This window comes from Sapajus apella, unplaced genomic scaffold, assembly GCF_009761245.1.
Source record: "Sapajus apella isolate SASKATOON/1434 unplaced genomic scaffold, GSC_monkey_1.0 scaffold14, whole genome shotgun sequence".
NCBI classification, from domain to species: domain Eukaryota; kingdom Metazoa; phylum Chordata; class Mammalia; order Primates; family Cebidae; genus Sapajus; species Sapajus apella.
Window position 1 is genome coordinate 31,781,026 of NW_022436954.1, and position 22,853 is coordinate 31,803,878.

Consider the following 22,853-nt stretch of genomic DNA (forward strand, 5'->3'; position numbering starts at 1 on the left):
TGGAATACTCTATAGCAAATAAAAAGGAATGAGCTATAGACTGAAGAGTAAATATTATAATCAAACATAAAAGAATACATACTGTATGATACCATATATGTGAAGTTCAAAAAGGAGCAAAACATAAAAGAATACATACTACATAATGCCATATATATAAAGTTTGAAAGTAAAAACTAAACTACATTTATTTGAGCATACATGCATAAGTGTAAGACGTTTTCAGAGAAGCAAGAAAACTAATTACTATAAAAGACAGAATAGTGATTTACCTTTAGAAGGGCAAAGAAGGTATTGTGTTAAATGAGGAAGACACAGGTGTTTTCTGGCTAGCTGCCAATATTCTATGTCTTGGCTTTGGTAGTAGTTACACAAGATTCATTTTATAATCATTTATTATACTGATATTTATGATTTATGCACATTTCTGTATGAGTGTTATATTTCACATTTTAAAACATTTAAAAAGTATTCAGGGAAATGCTGGGAATATGGCACCCTGAATGTGTCTCTGCTGTTCTCTAATCTCAGTTCCTAACAACAGTCTTCCTCTCCTGAGTCTGTCTGGCAGGCAGACAGGGCCTTGTACGGTACAAATATAACCCTGGGCTCTGTAGATCCAGACATAGAAAGTTGAGGTCAGACTTACTCTTCTGGCTTTGGCCACAGCCTGGAGTTGTGGAGAATTTTGGAGCAAAAATCAGTGTACCATGATCTTTGAGAGAATATAGGTTTGGAAATCTGTGGCATTCTAGGAAGAAGAGTGGTTCCAAGAAAACTATTTCAAGGGGATTTCCTTTTCTCCCTTTCTTGAGAGCCTCAATCAGGTACTTACTACTACCTGTCCGCTGGTACTGAACTCACCACACAGACAGAGAGAAATCTGGGATACACCACTCTTGAGTGAGTATCCCAAGAACTCAGCCAGACCCTGCAGAGTAGGCAATGGGAAACTATAATACATGTAAGGGATCCTAGCAGCTAGAGAAAGAACACTCAGAACATCTGCAAAATGTGGTTCTTAATTAAATATAGCTGTTAAAAGAGACAGGTAACTACTAAAACAATACAACAAAAGTAATGCAAATGCCTAGGAGATTCTATTTTTGAGACAAAAGTTTAGTTTGTAAATTGAATGAGAGAATTAATTAGTATCCAAGAATATCAAATGGAATATGTATTTCAAAACATTGCAAAAAATGCAAAAAGACGGGAATAATGAAGGACAAGGTAGAAGACTTGGAAGATAACTAAACGTGAGTAATATAAGATCTAGAAGGAGAAAATATTGGTGGCAACATTTAAATTCTCTATGCTAAAAAATACTCTTGAGTCTGGAGAGTAAAAGGCCTTAGTTAATTTTAAGTATTATTTGAAAGGAAATGACAATGGTTTACAAAAGAAAACAACTATTCTGGCTATAGAATAACATCTACAGATGATTGATAGGGAAGGACTGAAAATAACTCAACCACCAGGAGGTTGGAAACATGTTTGTATATAAGAAAGAGTTCAAAGATTTAAGTTCCCATATCCCTTTTTGAGGAAAGAGCTTTTATATATATATAAAAAATAAATGAGTCAGAACAGAGATCTTAAGATAGGAGAAGTAGAAGAGGAGAAGAAACAATAAAACATGAAAAATATGTAGCTAGAAAAATTGCCTGAGAGCACGTAATATGTGAACTATATACATATTCTTAAAACAAAGATCCATATTTCAAACGAAGATCTAATGATGTATTGAAACCAAAAGTTTTAAACCATCTCAGCTAAACCTGAGTTGCCAAAGTGGTAGAGATAGGGGGAAGAATAAATAATAGCAGACAAACCAGTGAGACAATAAATCTTGAGGGAGATTGGGAAGAGAAGAGTTGTATTTTGTTTTTATATAATATAAAAATATGAGTTTGATCAGGAATTTTAGGAAAGGGAAATTAACCACTAATGAAATGGTAAATACAGTTAATTGCCCTTCTAAATTAATTGATGTGGTGAGAATACAGGGATTGGAATAGTTTGTTTGATAAATCAGCAGCAATAAAGAACAAAAGAGAGGCATATGGATATAGCCAGTCATTAATTAATCAATCTTGTTTTTAGTTTTGCAACGACTTTTGAAATACAAAGGACAATAAAATTCAAAAAAGACAATGTTAATTAATAAAAAATTAATACAAAATGTGTGCCATAAAATTTAGATTTTAGAGTTGAGCAAATATTTTGGCTTGGAACTTTCTTTTTTTTTTTTTTTTTTTTTAAGGAGGATTCTTGTTCTGCCGCCCAGGTTGGAGTGCAGTGGCACAATCTTGGCTCAATGCAACGTCTACCTCCTGACTTCAAGCGGTTCTCCTGCCTAAGCCTCCTGAGTAGCTGGGACTAAAGGTGTCGCCCACCACACCCAGCTACTTTTTCTATTTTTGGTAAAGACAAGGTTTCCCTATGTTGGTCAGGCTAGTCTTCAACTCCTGATCACAGGCGATCTGCTCGTCTTGGCCTCCCAAAGTGCTGGGATTACAGCTGTGAGCCACTGTGCCTGGCTGAATTTTTTTTTTATATTTCCACTAGCACTAATTTTCAGCTAGTGCTAAAATTATCTTTTTTTATTTTTTGAGAGTTTATAGAGTTTGTAAATTGTCTCAAATATGTTTTATAACAAGATAGAGCATATATTTTCAAAAAAATCTTTCATAACAAGAAGTAGCATACATTTTCTTTAAAAGAGCCTACATACAAATATATTTTGAAGAAAAATTTCCCAAAAAATAAAATGAAATTTATGAGTGAATGAATGAGCAAAGAGATAACAGACAGTCAAACAATAAGAAAAAAAGAGTGATAATATTAAAATCAGATAATGAATTTGGGTTTAAAAATTTTAACAAGAATAAGATATAATTGTTTTATACCTTTGTGTATCAAAATACATAGCAGCTGAACAGAAAGCAAAAATACATAGAAATATAAGTAGAGTTTAATTAAAATACAATATAGTGGTACCCTTTAATATGACTATTTCAGAATTGGACAGTTGAATTAGACCAAAAAGTAAGAATATACATAAAATAATTGAAAAATGTAATTCTATAAATTTCAAATAGAAAAAAATACATTGTATACATGTCTGTGGAATATTTATAAGAATTAATTACATACTTGACCAAAGAAAACATGTAAGATATACTCTCTAATCAAAACATAATGAAATTAGAAACAAGTCATTTTAAAAATAGTCCCTAATAATAATTTATAAAAGACCTTAGATCAAAAAAGAAATCAGATCTGAAATTATAAATGATTCATAGAAAGAAGCGAAAATAAAAATAATCAAAAATCTAAACATCACAATAAAAGCCTCATTCATATGTTCTTAATGCCTTTATCATTAAAGAAGAAAGACCAAAACAGGGAAAATGGAATTAAGTATTTATTAAGAAGGTTTTAACTTATTAAGGCATTAGAAAAAAACAAACAATGAAATCTGCCAAGAAATAGCAAATGAGAATTTTAAAATAAAAGCTAAATTTGAGTCATAGAAGATAAAAACAAAGAATGTGTATATTCAAAACTTGTTCTTTGAAAATACCTGAAAAACAACAGAAACAACAACAACCATAAAAATCAGAAAGTCAAATTATGTTAGAAAAAAAGCAACAAAAATATACAAGAATTAGAAACGAAATGGAAGACACAATCCTAGATTCAAAAGATGAAGAAAACGCTGAGAGAGGCACTTGCAACTCTGGCAACAAAGAGAGGGAAAAGGTGATTTCCTTGTAAAACATAGATCTTATGCACAGTGTTTGACACATGAGTTTAATAAATATCATCTATCATTATTATTGCTATTAGCATATCACATTCAAATTCCTTTGCCAGTTCATCCTAAGACAAAGCTCAAACTTTGTCTTAGAAACAAATAAACTTTCTTGCTGAGGAAAATTGCCAGAAACTATCAAAGGATAAGTTATTATCCTCATTGTAAACAACATTTATGAAGCACACATTGTGTCGGAGACATGTTCAGATTCGGTGAAATATAAGATATGGCCTCTGCTTGACAAGAACTTAAAATCTTTAGGGGCTGATATGTACATGTGAGTAATTATTTCGGACTCTGGGGAACAAGAGCCAATTGACAGTTGAGATCATACCAACTACCAGAAGGCAGGGGAAGGAAAGATCTTTCGTGGTCAGTTGATGACAGAAGAACTTTATGGCAATCGGATTCCAGTGGAATTCTTAAGGATGGGCTGGGTTGAAATAAGTTTCTAAGAGGAAAAAGGAGTGCAAGCTGGAAAGCAAATAAGAAACTCAAAGTTTGTAAACTGGCCAATGTGGCTGAAACAAAGAAGTACATGCCATAGGGAGCTAAAAGGCAAAGGAAGGTAAGAGTATGTTGGGTCAGATAATGAAGGGCTCTGGAGTTAAATCTGTGGAGTTTAGAATTTGTGCTGTACGCAGTGCACAATCATTACAGAGTTCCGAGCAGGTCGGTGACACCATAAGCTGCAGTCTTGGGCAGGCTGCATTAGCGGCAATGTGCTTGGTGGACTTAAGAAGGGGAGTAGACTTGGCTGGGAGCAGCAGAGCAGCCGCAAGGCAGAGGGGCTATTGCTGTCATTTTAGGCCTTGGTGAAATCTAGAAATGTCATTATCCCTTTCTGCAGACAGAAAAAACACAAAATGACTTCTGAGCCAAACAGAACAAGGAGGTGTGTAGGCAGTAAAACTAAGATGCCTTCAGCAATCCTGGTACAGAATTAGCCACACTTACCCAACTCCCGACTGTCCTCCTTTTAATATTAGAGTAACTCTTATTTTTTGGCAATGTTTCTCAGGTCCTCCAGAGGTGGCAGCCTGGGAGAGAAAACCTCTTTGTCACTGATACACATTCATTTATCCACCATGAATGGGACAAATTTTATAAAGGAGTTTCCTTGAATTTAGCCTGGGGTTTGACTCTCCATAAAGCCGGGTTTCCTCTGACTCTCCCCCACACACCCCTCCTCCGTGGTCTGTATCCTCTCCAGGAACACAGAGAGTTAACCTTTGCAATCAGATTTGCTCTGTGCAACATGAAGTGTCACCCACAAACGCAGTGTACAAGGCGTCTGTGAAACGTATGAAAAGAAGTCCAGGAATTCAGTTAATTAACCACATCAGTTTCTTAACGTGATCAATTTTAATTAAACTGAATTTTAATAGAGATCGGTGTAGTCTGTAGAGACCAATTGCTAATTCTACAAAGCATGTGCTGCTTTTCAGTTCAGATTTGCTCCCATCTAATTAATATGGATAGAGCATTAAGCCTTTTTGGACTCTGGTGGTTTTCATTTCATGACTATTAATGATTTTAATGAACTGGACTAATTCAGTAGTTTTCATCCCAGTGTTTCAGGGCTTTGTTCATCACAAATTTCAGGTTTATAATTGGTTTCCAGGTCTTAACAGTGGTCATTGATCAGCTTCAGCAGTTCCTTTTACAACTCGGTAGGCGCTGGAGACTGTGTTAACCCTTTGCTGCCTGGAGCTGAGAACAGTGCAGTGCTTCAGGGCAGAGTCCTGGCTTAACTGTCAACCTAACATAGCCACAGGGGTAGGGGAGAACTTAAAATTCATATGGTGAGGTTAGCACAGGACAGAACAGAAAAGGTCCCCCCAGCAATATGGAAGATTTAAATTAACAACAACAAAAAAAAGACTGGGGATTAGCTTTATTTTTCAGTTTTAATTTTCAGTACTCCAAGTGAGATATGCATAATGAAATTATCATTTTTATTTTGGCAAACAGCATTTTCTAACCACTCATTGGCCCCTGACAATCCCTACCAGGCATCTTTCGACAAACAAGGAGTTAAGACTAAGGCATAAGAAAAAAGAATTATAAAGAGCTAATAAAAAACAGAAGCAGTGAGACTGGGCTGAGGAGGGACATAGCTCGAGAAAACTAACACAGATAAAGAAATGTACACATTGATGAATACTTACTTATTTTTACATGACTGGGATCAATCTTCACCATTGGAGAATTGCTCATGGTCCTTCACTGCCCTGAAAATAAACAATGACATTTGAGCCTCCCATTTAAAATAAAAGACAAAACTTTTAAATACTCTGTATCCAAAGTGACTATTACATCTTTATGTTGCTGCTGCTGCCTTACTCAATTCCAAAAAGTGACAGGCAGGATGAATATACAGAAGAATCTAGGTCACACCACCCAAATAAAGCAAGGTAGAAGAGAGAAGATTCTCTGAAACAGGCACCTACCTTTTTAATTATCCAAGAAACAGCGGTGTAAACACTCAAATCCCAGTCTAGAAACGTAGCTCAGAATCATCAGAAGCTCTCAAAAAGCTTGTTTTTGTAAGCCTACCCAGAAAATTTCCTCTTGCCCCCCTCACCCACCAATGGAAGAACATAAAAATCTTTGCAGAGGTACAGAACTGTAATTCTCAAATGTTCCAGGGTTGTTTTTTTTTTTTTTCCTGAAAATATTCTGCCAGAGATTTAGTTGATTTGGATTCCAAACCCAGTTGAAATCTCTTCAACAGTTTAATTTGTAAAAAGATATTTCTTATTCAGTAAGATTCTTACAAAGATGGTGACTTTTTTAAAATGTATTTTCAAGCAGAGTATCTGAAGAATAAATTAAATGAAAATCATTATCAAGTAAGCATTTAAAATGACCCAGGAGAAAAAATATGTATAAAGTTGAGAACGTGCATTTATTTTATATTTTTCTCACTCCACTCCCCTTGACTCAATCATACCTGGTTTCTTTGATAACATTGGTTGACAGATTATGTCTCTGACCAGTTGAATTTATTTCTTCTCCTATAGGTTAATATGTTAAACAAGCTGCCCGTTATAATAGAGGTGACTGTACATCTTTAATTCCCATTCATCTCTCAATCCTTTTCAGTCTTACTTCTGTCCCATAGAGCTGCAGAAATACTCCCCACTTATAAAATGGTGATAATAATGGCTTCCTTGTAGGGCCATTGTGTAGATTAGCACACTTAGCAAGGTGGCTCAATAAATTATGGCTATTACTACTGCTCAAATCACCAACGACCTTTTGATTGACCATCAGCTTACATCCTTATCTGCCAAGCTGTCTGAAGCATTTGACACTGTAAACCACACTTTTTAAAACCCTCCAAGAAACCACTCATTTATACCTTTGTTCTTTCAACAAACATATATGGAATATCAGGCAGTGGTCTAGGCACTGGGGATACCGTGTATTTCAGCAAGGCAGAAAGTTCTTATCGTCTTGGAGTTTTTATTTTTTTCTAATGAGGAAAATAGACAAATATGAGTCAAGAAGTAATAGCTAACACTTACTGATAACTTAAATTGTACAAGACAACATTCTTAGCTTTTCACATATTTTAACTTCTTTAACAGATGAGTGTATTTTCATGATCCCCATTTTATAGATGAGGACACCAAGGCACTGGTGGCTAACTGTCTTGGTCAGGATCACAAAGTTTGTAAATGATGGAGTTTGGATTTAAACCAAAGCAGTCTGCTCCAAAAATCCAAGTGTTTAAACCCAATGCGCTACTAAAAATCAGAAAACAAGAGCGACATCACAGAAAGAAAGATACTGTAAATGGTGTGGTCAGGGAAACTCTCTTTGAGGAGGCGATATGTGAGCAGAAACCCCAGTACTGAGAAAGAATAAAGCAAGCATGGTGTCCTGTGAACCGAGTTGAGTCTCCCACAACAAATTCATATGTTGAAGCCTTCATCCCCAATGTGACTGCATTTAGAGATAGCGCTTTTAGGAGGTACTTAGGGTTAAGTGAGATCGCAATGGTGAGGGTCCTACTTCAATAGCACTTTAGAAGGTGGCTTTAGAAGAGAAGGAAAAGAGAGAGCCCTCTCGCTCCACATACATGCACTGAAGAAAGCCCAAGAGAGGACACAGTAAAAACGCAGTCATCTCTACACCAGGAAGAAAGTCCTTACCAGAAAAAGAACTGGCCAGCACCTTCATCTTGGCGTTCTCAGCCTTCACATTTCTGCTGTGTAAGACATCCAGTTGTTGGTGTTTGTTTTGGCAGCCCAAGCTGACCAAGACACCAAATGGAGTCTAGAAGCCTAGAAGGATAATGCTTCTGAGATGTTTAGTGAAGAAAGCCAGAGTACTTGAAAGCTTGGAAAGATAAACTTTGACAGGTGGTATTGCAATAATGGGTTCAAAAGAGTGATCATGAGGCTAGGTGTGGTGGCTCACATCTATAATTCCATCAACTCAGGAGGCTGAGGCGGGAGTTTTGCTTGAGGCCAGCAGTTCAAGACCAGCCTGGGCAACATCATGAGACCACCTCCATCTCTAAACATAAAAATAAAAACTCTTAGCCAGGTGTGATGGTAAATGCCCATAGTTCCAACTACTTCAGGGGCTGAGGTGTGAGGATTGCTTGGGAATTCGAGGCTGCAGTGAGCTATGATTATGCCACTGCACTCCAGCCTAGTTGACAGAGTGAGGCTCTGATTCAGACAGAAAAAGGGGACAGAGGTCAGAAAAAGAAAAACAAATGTAAACAGCTCTTTCAAGGAGTTTTCTTACAAAAGAAATCAAGAAACTAGCCATGACAGCACTGAAGGACCTTTACGATGGAAGATAATATGTAATGTTTATATGCTGATGGCATAACTTAGTAGACAGAGGAAAAGTCATGGGAAATGATAGAAGAGGAACAATTGCAGGAACAAAGTCATTGAACAGAGGAGAGGGAAAGAGATCCAACACTCATGTAGGGGGGTTGAAATGAGGTTCAGAAATAGTTCATCCACTGTTCCAGAAGGGGAAGCAGGGGCTATGGACATCCAGTCAGTTCTCCTTGTCTATGGTTTCCACATCCGTGGATTCAACCAACCACAGATCAAAAATATCGGCGGGGAAGAGCAATAAAAAATAACAATGCAACAATAAAAATATAAATAATGCAAATTAAAAACAATCTGGTACAATAATTGTTTACATAGCATTTACATTGTATTATATATTATAAATAATTAAGCAATGATTTAAAGTATATCAGGGAAAGTGCATAGGCTATATGCAAATACTATACCATTTTATGCCAGGAACTTGAGCATCCTCAGATTTTGGTATTCATGGGGGTTCTGAAACAACTGTATGTACTAGAAAGGAAGGCAGCGTTCACAGATACATGCAAATACCTGGGTAGGACAGGTGATTTGATAGTGTAAAGGAGAGAGTTTTTGGTTTCTCTCTTTAAGAGACTATTTCATTAACAGAAACTACATGTCATTCATTACTGGACACTACTGTTATTTTCTACCCCTTGTACAGATGAGTAAACTGAGTCCCAGAAAAAAATAAGCAACTGGCTCACAGAATTCACTCAGGTAGTGAGTAGCAAAACTGGAATTTGAACTAAACCTGCCTCTTTTGATTGTTTTTTGTTTTAGAGCCACCATTGGTTGAAAGTTAAAGGGAAGAAGATATTTTGGAGTTTGGAAAGTAGAGGACATGTTGAGATAATTATTTTAGATAACAGACAAGCAAGTTGAGTAATGAAATATAGCAGAATTTCCAGGCTGTGCTGAAGATTTTCTTGAGATTATGAACATAAATTTAAAATGAAACCAGTCTGTATGGATTTGTGTTGTGTGGCTTTGTTTTGTTGATAGTTCTATTTAACTGATGAAATTTAGCAATAAATTTTAAACAGGTTTTGGGGTATGCCAGTAGAACATGATGGAAGCAGAGACAGACAAGGCAATTGAGGATACTGTATATAATGTTTTATGGTCATCAACCCTGGATCTAAACTGGATGAGGAGGAACAAGAGACCAGAGGGGCTGATAGGTAGTAAAAGTGGAAAGACTGAAGTGGGTTTGGTACAGTAGGTAATTTGAAACATGAAAGAGAGTATTTATTCATTAAGATTTTGATGTTTAGAGTGTGAGGTATTTGGCATTAAGACTTTTGGAAAGTTCTAGGGTCAGACCACGGAAGGTTGGGGAGGGAGGTGTAGATTAAAAGTGTGTAGAAAGCAATGAGGTCAGGATAGTGACAGGCAGGATGTGAACATTGAAATTCCCAGGAATAACCGCAGGATAACATGGAGGTAAGGACAGTGAGCCAGTGTTAAAACTTCAGAGGTTGAGAGAAGTGACCGGGGAACAGGCGATTGTAAAAGAGCAGAGAACAGATGGTCATTTAATGTTATCTCCTTCAAAGGGGACAGGGGCTTTGAGGGTGAAGGAAAGGACTAGGGTTACAAGAACACTAATCCCCAATTCCAGGCCCCAGTGCAATCCCTTTCCATACTTCCCGATGAGTATTTTACTCTACATTTATAAGTAATATGCTTATGTTGCTATTTCTTAACTTCAGGTTTTTAGGCACTATTTATTGAGTTTGAACTTTGGAAAATGAGGACTCTCTTTGACATACGTGTGTGTGTATACACACATGAAAATGCACATTCTCTCTCTAAACCCACTCTGGTTATATTTATGGGTTCTGTTGTTTTCTTTCTGAACATTCATAAAAAATTATTTTGGTTTCTAGTGTTTGAAATTTATTATTCTGGGCACAGGGTGGACTCCTTCAATCTGGAAACTCATGCTGTTTGTATTGGGGGAAATTTCTTGATTTATTTTTTTGAGGCTAGATTTTCCTCCGTTCTCTCTCAGTTTGAGATTTCCTTGACTCAAATTTAGATTTTAAAAAGTATTTTCAAGTAAAGATAGTGATTTCACTTCTTAAGATTACTGTGCTCCACCTCCATTCCCACCCCATCTACATTCTGGGACAGTCAGCAGGCTTCCTTGTGGCTTCCCAGAATAAGAGGTCAGAGTTTTTTAAGTCCTCTTTTTATAGGTTGGGCAGACCTTTGAGCTCCTTGGGCCCATAGGTGTGGTTCTGTCCCCTACATGGCTTTAAAATACCCACTTCCAGACCACAGGTCCAATATCTGGTCTGATATACACAAGGTGCTAGCAGCGCTTCTCATCATTCTTGCTCTGATTTCCTGCTTAGGTTCTGGTACCTGGGCATTTGTTTTAAATTCAGCTATGTGACAGACAAAAAGTAGTTTTTTACAACATTTTATTGAAGACTTCATGAGTTTGTGGCGGAAGAAAACAGGCAAAATTTTGCTATATCTATTACCCTTGTTATCACCTTTCCTTCTTTTTTTTTTTTTTTTTTTTTTCTTTTTCTTTTTTGAGACGGAGTCTCACTGTGTTGCCTAGGCTGAAGTGCAGTGGCGCTATTTTGGCTCATTGCAACCTCCATCTCCATCTCGCAGGTTCAAGTGATTCTCATGCCTCAGCCTCCCAGTAGCTGGGATTACAGGTGCCCACCACCATGCCCGGATAATTTTTGAATTTTTAATAGACAGGATTTCACCATGTTGGCCAGGCTGGTCTCAAACTCCTGAGCTCAAGAGATCCGTCTGCCTCGGCCTTCCAAAGTGATAGAATTATAGGTGTGAGCCACTGTGCTCAGCCTCACCTTTCCTTTTTTATGTCCTGGGTACTTTACTGGGCTTCTTCCTGTTCTCCTTGCTGCAAGTTACTACTTCCTTGTTTCTATTTTCAGTTATTGACACAAAAAACTAACAAACAACCTGATTTTGTCACTCCAGTCCTTAAAAGCCTCCTTTGGCTTACTATAACTTTCAAGATTAAGGTCATTAGCCAGATCACAAAGTTACTCAAAACTTGATCCCAATTATTAGGGATTGAATTTTGTCCCCATCAAATATGTATGTTGGAAGTTCTAACTCCTGGAATCTCAGAAGGTGATGATTGAGATAGGATTGAATGAAGTCATAGGGGTGGGCCCTCATCTGATAATACTGGTGTCCTTATAAGAAGTCAAAGAGGTGCCAGGGAGGTGCAAATACCATGAAAGGGCCATGTGAGGACATGGAGAGAAGACGGAAAACTGCAAGTTCAGGAGTGAGGCTTGTGGAGAAACTAACCTGCTAACAGTTTGATCTTGGACTTCTAGACTCCAGAACTGTGAGAAATAAACCTCGGCTGTTTAATCCACCCAGTCTGTGATACGTTGTTCTTGCTAACTGTATATCCCATTACTTCCCTTCCCTGTACCCCAAGTATGACCAATGATTCACCATCCCTCAATTGTGCAAGTTGTTTTTCACAACTGGAATATCCTTGCAGATATGTTAGGCTAAATAGGCACCCCAAAATATCCAGGTCCTAATTATTGGAAACTGTGAGTGTTAACTTAGATGACAAAAGGGACTTTGCAGTGTCAGTCAGTTAAGGACCTTTTTATTTTTTCTTTTGAGATGGAGTTTTGCTCTTGTTGCCCAAGCTGAAGTACAATGGAGTGATCTCCGCCCACTGCAAAGTCTGCCTTCCGGGTTCAAGCAATTCTCCTGCCTCAGCCTCCTGAGTAGCTGGGATTACAAGCATGCACCACTACACCTTGCTAATTGTGTATTTTTAGTAGAGATGGGGTTTCTCCATGTTGGTCAAGCTGGTCTTGAGCTCCTGACCTTAGGTGATCCTCCTGCCTTGGCCTCCCAAAGTGCTGGGATTACAGGTGTGAGCCACCTCCCCAGCCAAGTTAAGGATTTTAAGAAGGAGAAATCATCCGGGATAATCCAGATGGGCCTTAAATGTAATCACATTAGTCTTTATACGAAGAAGGCAGAGGAGATTTGACTGTAAAAGAAAATGCAGGAAACGTGTTAATGTAAACAAGAGGCTGGAGTGACTGGAAGAGGGGGTCACAAGCTGAGGAATGTGGAAAACCTCCAGAAGCTGGAAAAGGCAAGTAAACGGTTTCTCCCCTAGAGCATCCAGAAGGAACCAGCCCTGCTGATGCCTTGACCCAAACCCAGTAAACTAGTGTTTGAGCCTCTGGCCTCCAGAAGTGTGACTGAATAAATCTGAATTATTTTAAGCCACCAGGATTGTAGAAACTTGTTACAGAAGCCAAAGGCAACTAAAACACCATGGACATTTTGAATTGTCTCTTCAGAGCTAGATTTTATGCCGTTTTCTCTGAGAAGCCTTCCCTTATACCATGTCTCCTCATTCAGTTATCTAGAAAAACCTGTCCTACATTAGTACTTCTTCTAATATATTAGATTTTTTAAAACTTTATTATTTTTAAACAATTATAGTTACACCAAAAGTTACAAAAATAGTATTGTGTACCCTTCTCCCAGCTTCCTCCAATGTGGACCTCTTACATGACTATAATACAAAATCAAAACTAGGAAACTGTCTTTGGTACAATACTGCTAATTAGACTACACACCTTATTCAGTTGTCATTAACTGTGTTGGGTTTTAGTTATTTTTTACATTAGATTGTGAGTTCTTCAATGTCTGGGATCACTTATCTCATTTGTCTTGATATTCATAATGCCTAACGAACACTAGCATCTCAATAAATATTTTTAGAATAAATGAGATGAGATGCATGGAGAAAAGACTGGAAAGAAGATGAGATGAGATAAACCCAAGATTGTTTGTTCATATTATTTTAAAAATTACTGTTGCACCTTTGGGCTGGAAGCAGAATGAAAATGGAACAATAGTCTTGCATGACATTAAAATTTTAGTGCTATTTCAATATCGGATGCTAGGATTTCTTGATCAATATTTTTACATTTGGAAAACAACACATGAATTTTTATTACACATACTGAGCATCACTCCAATTAAAAAGTTCTTTTAAACCATCAATTGATAGTTCAGATGTTAAAAACTTTCATTTTACCTAGCTAGTATTTTAGTTAGGATTTTCCAAAAAGAATAGCTAAAAAAATGATCTAGTATTCATTTTTCTTGCTGAGTTCCACCCCAGAAAAGTCCTATATTAATGAAAAGTTGTCTTACATGAGAAACTGAGAATACAGGGGAACATTTGAAAGGCTTATTGATGAAACTTGAGCAGTTACACATTCTTTTGTGGCCACAGTTGGAAAATGAAACATTTCTTTTCTATTTGGCAATTTAAAGTCAAATATATGTTTTATTTCCCAGCTAAGCTACATTTGTGCATTTAAATGATGTATAAATCATTCTATCAAGCAGAAAAGTTCAGCCACAGGTCACCAAAGGTGAGGTTATCTGATCCTGGAAGGAACACCAGAGATGAGAGCTCATGTGTCAAATCTGCCCTTCAGCTATTGCTGACCTTGTTCTATAGCTTAACTTAGGGGACTTTTGGAAAGACAGAGGAAAGAGATGACGGTTACTATTCGCCTCCTATGAACAGAGATAATGTACATGATCTACCTTTAAATCCCTACCCAAACCTCACATTGTAGGTCATTCTTAGCTCTAATTTTATAGATAAGAAAGCAGAAGCTCAGAGATTAAGCAATTTGTCCAAATCACAACACTATTACATGACAGAGCTGGGGTCTATCCCACTTTGACTTCTAACCTTATGCTCTTTCTTCTACGGTTGATGAGTTTCTAGAAAAGCAGTGGCTACTTTGACTGCACATTAGAACACCTGGGTAGCTTCACAAACTTTCAAAATGTAGGCAGCACCACTCTGGGAGTGGGTCCCACGTATTTGTATATTTAAAACCTCTCCGGGTGATTCCTGTGTGCAGGAAAGTTTATGAAAGAGAGGCCTCAAAATAGAATAAACAATCTTTCCAAATAGTCTGATTTGAGATGCATAGAAGAACCGCATGTCTTATAATAATCTCCCAAAGTGGACTTCTGTGATGCCTAATATTCTTATCATCTTCATCATTTATTTGGGTAAAGGTATCTATTCTTCAGAAGGCCACAGTTAAAATGCAAATAAGTCACTTAGTAGGAGAAATGTATTAATATATGATTGTCCAAGCCCAGATTACATGACTCTGTCTTGGTCAATATTTTTAATCACCACCTAGCAGAAAGTCACGCAAGTTTTGCTCATTAAATTTGCAGCAGACACAGACCTGGAAGAGCTAGCTCATTTGTCAGAATCTGAGACCAAACCTTCCCATCCAGTCTCTTCCCCCACCAACAAGGTCTCTAGGGGCTAAAACACTGGATTCAAATGAAGAATTAAAGTAAAGTCTTGAAAATGCAGATTCAAAATATAAACAGCACAAAAATCTGATTTCAGAATAACTCATGTGAAAAAAATTCTGAAAATTTTAATACACATTAAGCTGTATATGGACCCAATAATATGACCTTGCTGATAAAAATGCTGATGAAATCTTAGGTTTCATAAAGAGGTATCACCTTTAGGTTAAGGGTTGTGACCGTCCCTTGACCTGTAGACTATTTAGATAATATTAGGAGAATTATGTTTCCAAAGATACTGAAAACTAGATAGTGTCCAGATGAAGGGTGGCAATGAGAATGCGGAAGAACCTGGAAACTACATCAATTGAGGAAAAAGCACAGCTGAGAGATGTTGTCATTTTGTCTGTGGGACTTTCCCAGAATATTCTCATATACTTAACTAGGATAATTTCCTCCTTTCTTTTCAATGCATTGTTCTTTGTGCATTTTAATCTCATGTAACACTATAGGAGAGTTAGTGGTATGTTTATTTCCTGATAAACTGTTATCAGGCCTGAGGCCAATCATTTTGTTTTATTATTCTTTATTTCCCAACACCTTTTTCATGGTAGATATTACTGAATCACTCCTGTGACATCCTTTGCTAATTGGCTTGCATTTTCTTGAAATTTCCAAATTCAAATTTGCTAAGAGAAATATATGGCTTGGCATGAACTAGGTAACAACCTCTCGGATGGGAATAGCTGCTTAGGATTAGCAGTTAGACTAGATCATTTTTTATATCGACTGAAGATTACATGATTCATAGATTCCTCTAATTCATAGTTGATTTAATAGCTGGAAAGCAGAGAGTACAGTTCTGAAGCAATGGAAGCAAAGGTGGTATGTTTTCACCAGACCATGTAATGGAATGAAGGGAGAGGAAGTTAAAGACCTGTGTAATTCACAAAGAGTATAAGTCTTGATGAAGTGCTAATCCAAGGTGGAGGCAGTGGAAAAATTAGTATATCAAAGAGTATGACATGCAAAAAGAAAAAAAGAAATCCCATTTTTTCTAAATTCCTAGGTTAAACCAGACATGTCTATGAAATATTTTCTGCATCTATTTGCAATCCTATTCTTGTTCCATTATTTTCTCTTATAATAAAAAAAAATCAAGTAAATTATAGGTGACTTCTTTATCTGGCTCTGTTAGAATAGCTAGGGCTATTTCACTTATCTGTTGTAGCACAGATCACCCCAAGACTTAGTGGCATAAAAAAGCAACCATTTTGTAATGCCCATGAACTCTGTGGATCAGGAATTCAGAAAAGACACAGTGGAAATGGCTCTTCTCTACTCCTTGATGTCTCCTTGAGCCTCAACTAGGATTGCTCAAACAGCTGGAGAGCAAGAAGAGCTGAGGCTGAAGGATTGACTTCCAAGATGCTTTTTCTCTTTTATATATGGAACTTGGAAGGGATCTCTAAAGAACAGACTCAGATGGAACTTTTCACGAGATCACTTCTGTGGTCAATTCAGTATCGCAGTCTCCAAGTAGACTTTCAAGATGATGTTTTATGGCTTTAAGAACAAGTGTTCCAGAAGCATAAGGTGGACATTGAATGGCCATTTATGAATTTTGCTGTAATCCATTAGTTGAAGTAGTTCTAAGTCTGCCCAAACGTAAGGATAGGGGTCAAAGATCTCATCTCTCAAAAGAATGGGGATCAAAGAGAATTTATAGCCATGTGTTACCACCATAGTAACAGACTATATTTTCTGAGAATGACCATAAAAACCAGAGTGTTTTTTTTTAAAGAAGAGGAAACCATCAAAAAACTGCTGATGTAAATAATACTTGAAATGCTAAGATTCCAGTGACAATAAAATCACAGAGAGATGAACTTACATTTTATAACCACTTTTTTTTCTCAAGGCATTGTTGATTTTTGAATGCGAAGCCAAGGATTCACTTAGAGAGCCAGGGCATATAACTTCTGTTAAAAGGTACAGAATCCAGTGGAAAATTTGGTAATCTCACAGGGCCACAGAGCCAAAAATTAGAGTTTGGAACTGCTATGATAGCCAGAATTTGGTGATGGGGTCGGTGAGGTGGAGGCTCACCAACCTGGTTATAAAAAAGACCGAGAGAAGTAAGCCCAGCTCTCTGCCTGTTTTTCCTTAAGACATTTGCTGATTCTACAGAAAAGTAGAATAAGAATCATGTGATAAAGAAAATTTTTCTACTTTCTCTTGGTGCTGGGAAGACAAAGAAAAAGTAATACTCAAGTACTTGTGACCCACTTCAGGGAGGGCCCTTACTAGATACATCAGAATATTGGTTGGAAAACCCTGAGGATGACACTTTAGGAGCATGGACAAACTAGATACAGAATTTTGGAAAACTATAATCCACCTATGAATTAGCTCAGTGTCCATGTGGCTTAAAGGAGCCTGCTACCATTCTATTTGCTTACCAAGGATAATATCAACTCTGTGTAGGGTGATATACTTATTATTAGCAATATCTGGCTGTTAATAAAAAATACATCCAGGTATGTCAAGAAACAGAACCAAGAGAAAAAAGGATAACAGAAACAGACCTAAAGATGACTCATTTCTTAGTGTTAGTAGGGATAGACTTTAATGTAGCTGGACTTAATATGTTCAAGAAAATAGCTGTTAATATGGAAAATTTCACTAGATACCTGGCATTTATTTTGAAAACAAAATAGAAGTTATAGCTATAAGTCACAATAGCTGAAACTTGAAATTAAGACTCAATAGATGGGTTTACTAGCAGATCAGACATAGCAGAAAAGTTGATTACTAAATTGGAAGGTAAATTGGTAGAAAATATCCAGGCCAAAGCACAGAGATGAAAAATGATAGAAAATAGGAAAGATCATAGAGACATATGGGACATAGTGAAAAGCTCAGAGAAAAATAAAATACAAAAAAATTAGAAAGGATAATAGTAAAAATTTCCCAAGACTGACAAATATATCAGCCACAAGAATCTCTATGAACTTCAAAAGAGCATATAAACAGAAAACCCAACCAACCAAACAAGGAAATACAAAATATAAACAAAAAGCAAACAACAACAAAAAAAAACTCCTCACTTAAGCTCAGAATAATAATGTTTCTGAAAGAAAACAAATAAGAAAAAAGCAGCTGGATAGTTTTTTAATGTATTGACTTTAAAACACAAACATTAAAATTTACAGTTGACTTCTTGACAGAAATGATGGAAGTCAGAAGACAGTGGAAAAACATCTTTAAAGTACTAAAAGAAAAATGTGAACACAATTTTATATTCAGTAAAACTATTTTTAGAAACTGAAGGTCAAATACTGATGTTTTTGGACAGGCAAAGACTGGGTGAATTCATCATTAAGAGACTGAAAGAAATACCAATGGACAGATGGAAAATGATCCCAGAAGGAAACACGAAAATATAAGAAGGAATGAAGAACTAACTAAAGTTTAAACAGTTAGAGAAATATAAATCAGTATTGAACATACAAAGCAATAAGTATTCCTTTGAGGGGCTTAAAATACACAGAATTAAAATGTATAATAACAATAACAGAAAAGCCCAAAGTGCGTAAGTGGAGTTAAAGTATTCTGAAGTCCTTGTGTTATCTGTGAATGGCTAAAAATACTCATTTTTATATAAATCAAGGCTGTATGTTACTAAAAGAACATGTAATTACCAAAGTTCTAACTAACTAAAGTATAACTAGCCTGCTTCAATACATAGACTGCAAACACTGGATTTGCCCAAAAGAAGCTAAGAAAGAAGAGGAGAAAGAAAATAACAAGTGAGACAAACAGACAATAAATAAATATAAACCCCCAAATTAGGTGTGCTTTAAATACTACAACTTAAAAACCAAAATGGTCAGACTAAGCAGAATTAAATCCAACCATACATTGCTTAGACCTTAACTAAAAGGACACATCTACTTTGAATGGGAAAGATTTTAAAAAATCAGGTAAAATAATATTCAAATCAGGCGAAGTAATAGCCTGAAAGGATTCAGAGACAACTTGCTGTCCACGCTGATTCTTTCATTTTACGTACCATGATGCTGAGGCCGAGAGTGGCAACAAGTCATTTAGACTAAAGATTCTCCAGAATTCTGACTCTCAGCTCTGCCATTTTCATCTAACACCATAAATGGAAATTGTTATACTTTCCATTGTGTTTCATTGATTCCCAAATCAGAATGCCATGTTAATCTCAGTAGAGCCCATTCATGCTGAACCAACTGTGTTTATGGAAAACAGAACCTTAAGAGTATCCTCTGAAATGGTTTCCTTTGTGGAATTGTGGAATCTGTGAGAGACTTTTATTTGTGTAGTATGATTGATTTGTAATCTCCGCTGCCCAGCTCAGAGGATGGATGTATGGGCAGTGAGACATCCCTTTGCATGATTCCTTTTTTTTTTTTTTTCCCCCTCATTCCCTTTTCACTTTCTTTCCCATTCAAGATTTATGACTGGGGAAAAGATAAAAGAAAAAAAACAAATGCAAACTCTAAGCCAAGAGAGTGTTCCTGACTACATTTCAGCTCTCTTAACAAATTGCCTGATCAAGTTCACCTAGCTCAGTCAACAAATCAGATGAGAAATTTTAACCCATTGCCCACCACTATCACATTGGTAGGGAAGATGACATTTATTTGTCTAACATGGTCATGTGTTAAAATTAGATATGAATTACAGTACATAATTAAAATGTTAGAACTAATTGTGGCAGGTGAGGTATTAGTATGGTTACCCATTTGAAATAATCATATCAAAGCTACCTTTATCTCCAAAGACCAAAAATGATAGTGGCGCAACACAGAGCCCTGACTAGGGGTCTGCTTTTGACTTGTCTGTCTCCTTCTGTGGCAGCCTCAGGTTTTTTCCAATGTCTGGGTTAATTACAAGTAGAGCAGGAAGTATATACAGCCTGAGGCTTTAGAATTAGATTATATGGTCAATCAAGCCCATTAGCTATCGTAGCAGGGATAACCCAAAATGTCTTTAAAGCCTCTGAGTTATAACATTTCCTCCTTCAAGACTAGACGTAAGCACTTAACAATTATCCTCCTTTCCACAGTCTTCTCCACTAATCGGATAGCTAACATTTCCTAAACACTTACTACGGACTCAATATCTCAAATACGTCTTTCATTTAATCCTCATAACACCCTATGAGGTAAGTACTGTTGTTATTACCCATTTTGCAGAAGAGGACACTTGTGTTTAAAGGGGTTAAGTAGTACTAAAGCCAGTTACCTCATCAGTGGCCAATATGGAGTTTGAATCCAGTGGCCTACAGTCCTTACCACCCCATCTGTCTCTAAGACAAAAATTCTGGCATGGATCTCATCTGACTGTCTGGGTCCCTGATAGCCTGCTAGCTTACTCCTTCGTAGACCCGCAGCCTGAGAGTGGAATCGTTCTACATTCTCTATAATCTCAAGTACTAGGGAAGAATTCTCTCTTCACTGGCAGTTACAACTTCCTTCCTGAGTTTCAACTCTGGCCTCCCTCAAACAGTTCCCTAGCTGCTTCTAAGCTTACAATAGCCTTTGGACATCGTGTTTCAAACTGTTCAACTGCTTTTATGAGTACCAGCTGCCAAATCTCAACCAGCCTCTCCTGGTCAGTCCTGGTGCTTTTGCTGTTGCCAACAGAAACTTTGGCTCTCCCATTCCCAGCATGCCTGGCTCCTGAGTGTGCACCTGCCATCACAGTCTGCGGACACATGCAGACTGTTTAACTGGAGCATATAATCATTTCATAGTAAACTCCTAATAAGGCATTCCCAAGAGTATCAGTCTCTGTGACAGCTTGTCAGACCCATATTTCAGGCTGCCTTAGGCTGCCAGGTAGAATTATGAACTGTTGCTGTTTTCTCTGTTTTTCAGTTAGTTATCTTTTGCCATTCTAAATCATTTAAATTATTTGCAGATTTCATTTCAGTTCTTTTTCTTGATGACATATTCCTCCCCTCCTTTCATTATTATTTTTAAAGAAAATTCGTCAGACTTATCAGGAAAGGCCACTTGAAAGTAAAATCTCACAAAACAAAATAAATGAGAAGCGTAGATTTCCCTCTGTGACCCTTTTGTCATTCTCTGTGCATTAAGCAACTGTGCATTAAGCATAATAACTTTGGGCTAATGTTCAAAAGGGACAATGGAAGCCTTAAGAGTGACACTATGAATATTGAAGTCCAAAGGGTAAAGAGAATGTGATACCCTTCTTACAGCTGATGAGGGAGTGGTCTCATAAAAGGGAACTGAGGGTGTTAGTCTAGATGATCACCAGGGTCCCTTAAAGTTGTAATATTCTAAGTGGTCAAGGGGGACAGCCCCAGCAGTATGGGTTAAAGTGTGAAGGTAATCACTAACACCATACTTGGCCCTAATAATTTGTCTACTTCTTATTGATCTGAATGGATATATTGCTGTTAATAGCCCAGAAATAATTAGCAGAGGGTCCCTTGAAACTATGTTATAGATTTCAGTGCCATGTAAAGGTTCTTGGTTATTTTCTGGCCTGTTACTGATTCTAAAAAAAACTCACATCTCTTGAGACTCTTGGATGGAAACCTTAGAAACCAATACTGGCTGCTTAGCAAAAGAGGATTTATTGGAAGGAAGGGTAAGTCATGGAATCAATGGCAGGCTGGAGGACTTAGCATAGAAAATACAGCAACCTGAAGTGACTCAGGGGCTGGAGAGGAAACTATGTATTACGGAAGGAAATGACTGGTCCCCAAGCCACACCTACTGCTGTGATGCACACAACCTCTGAACTGTTACCTCTGACTGAATCACTGAAGCACCAAAGTTCTGAGAATAAGAATCACAATGGCACCTTGGTCACTGTTTCCCAGTTGTACTGGGGGGCTGAAAAGGAATACGACCTCCTAGACTTCTACAGTGGGAGTTAATAAGAACTGCCTTCCCATTAAACAGAAACTCAAAGAGGACTTCCACCCAAAAGGAAACTGGGGAGGAGAATGATTGAATGTACAACAGCCAAACAAAGATCAAATGTCTGAGACAACAGTATATTACAATATGGTGTACACTTACATATGTTACTATGTGATATACCTAGTATATTCAAAATATCATGAGCTTTAGGGTCAGATAGACTTTATTAAAAACCTAGCCCTGCCACTTTCTAGCTGTGTGATCTGGCAGATGTGTTTTTAGCTCTGGGATTCTCCCTCCTTTTGTCCTTTTAGGTTTAAGGACATGATTCATACAAAAGCTAGCACACAATAGGTTTTTATTATTTTACTTTTGTCGAAGGAAGACATGTTTCTCATTTTGTATATCAAATAGTTGCTAGATCAGCAAAGGTTTTCTAAAAGACTTTGACAAAGAGTCTTTGAAATGAGGAAATAGAATAAAATGTAGTAATTAGTAGCATACAGACAGCTCGAGCCCTGTTCCACAAACAGGAAACCTGTAGCAAGATCTGGGAGGGACACATTTTCTCAGTGTTTATACCAAATGGGGACGTATCCTTCGCCTTGATAATTGGATGTCTCTCCCTTCGATTGAGAAATTAGATCTCTTCCCCCTCCCGCTACCACCCATATATTTTACTTTATGATTTAGAATGCTGGAGTGTCTCTGAATTTTGCCAGTGCATTTGCTTAAAAATAATACTTTTATCATAAAGGGCCAAGTTTTTAAATTTCTTTTCATGCTTAGTTAGCAGGAAAGATCAAAGTCCTTTCATCTTATGACTGAACTGCTCAAGCATCTAAAAATGCCTTCAGGACTTCAGATAGGAGCCACCACAGTACATGATACATTCTTTTT

General features: G+C 37.2%; 1 long non-coding RNA gene across 5 annotated transcripts in view; it reads right to left on the reverse strand.

Moving 5' to 3' along the window:
* Window positions 1–22,853, reverse strand: part of LOC116555175 — a 170,994-nt gene that overhangs the window by 120,894 nt on the left and 27,247 nt on the right. For 3 of the 5 annotated variants that reach the window (XR_004270409.1, XR_004270408.1, XR_004270411.1), the window contains exons 4-5: window positions 5,992–6,054; window positions 4,778–4,860 (exon numbers count right to left, since the gene is read on the reverse strand). This is a non-coding gene — a long non-coding RNA (uncharacterized LOC116555175). Of the gene's footprint in view, window positions 1–4,777; window positions 4,861–5,991; window positions 6,055–6,139; window positions 6,253–6,273; window positions 6,587–22,853 lie in introns of those variants that run through there. The other 2 variants (XR_004270410.1, XR_004270412.1) reach the window with 2 other exon arrangements.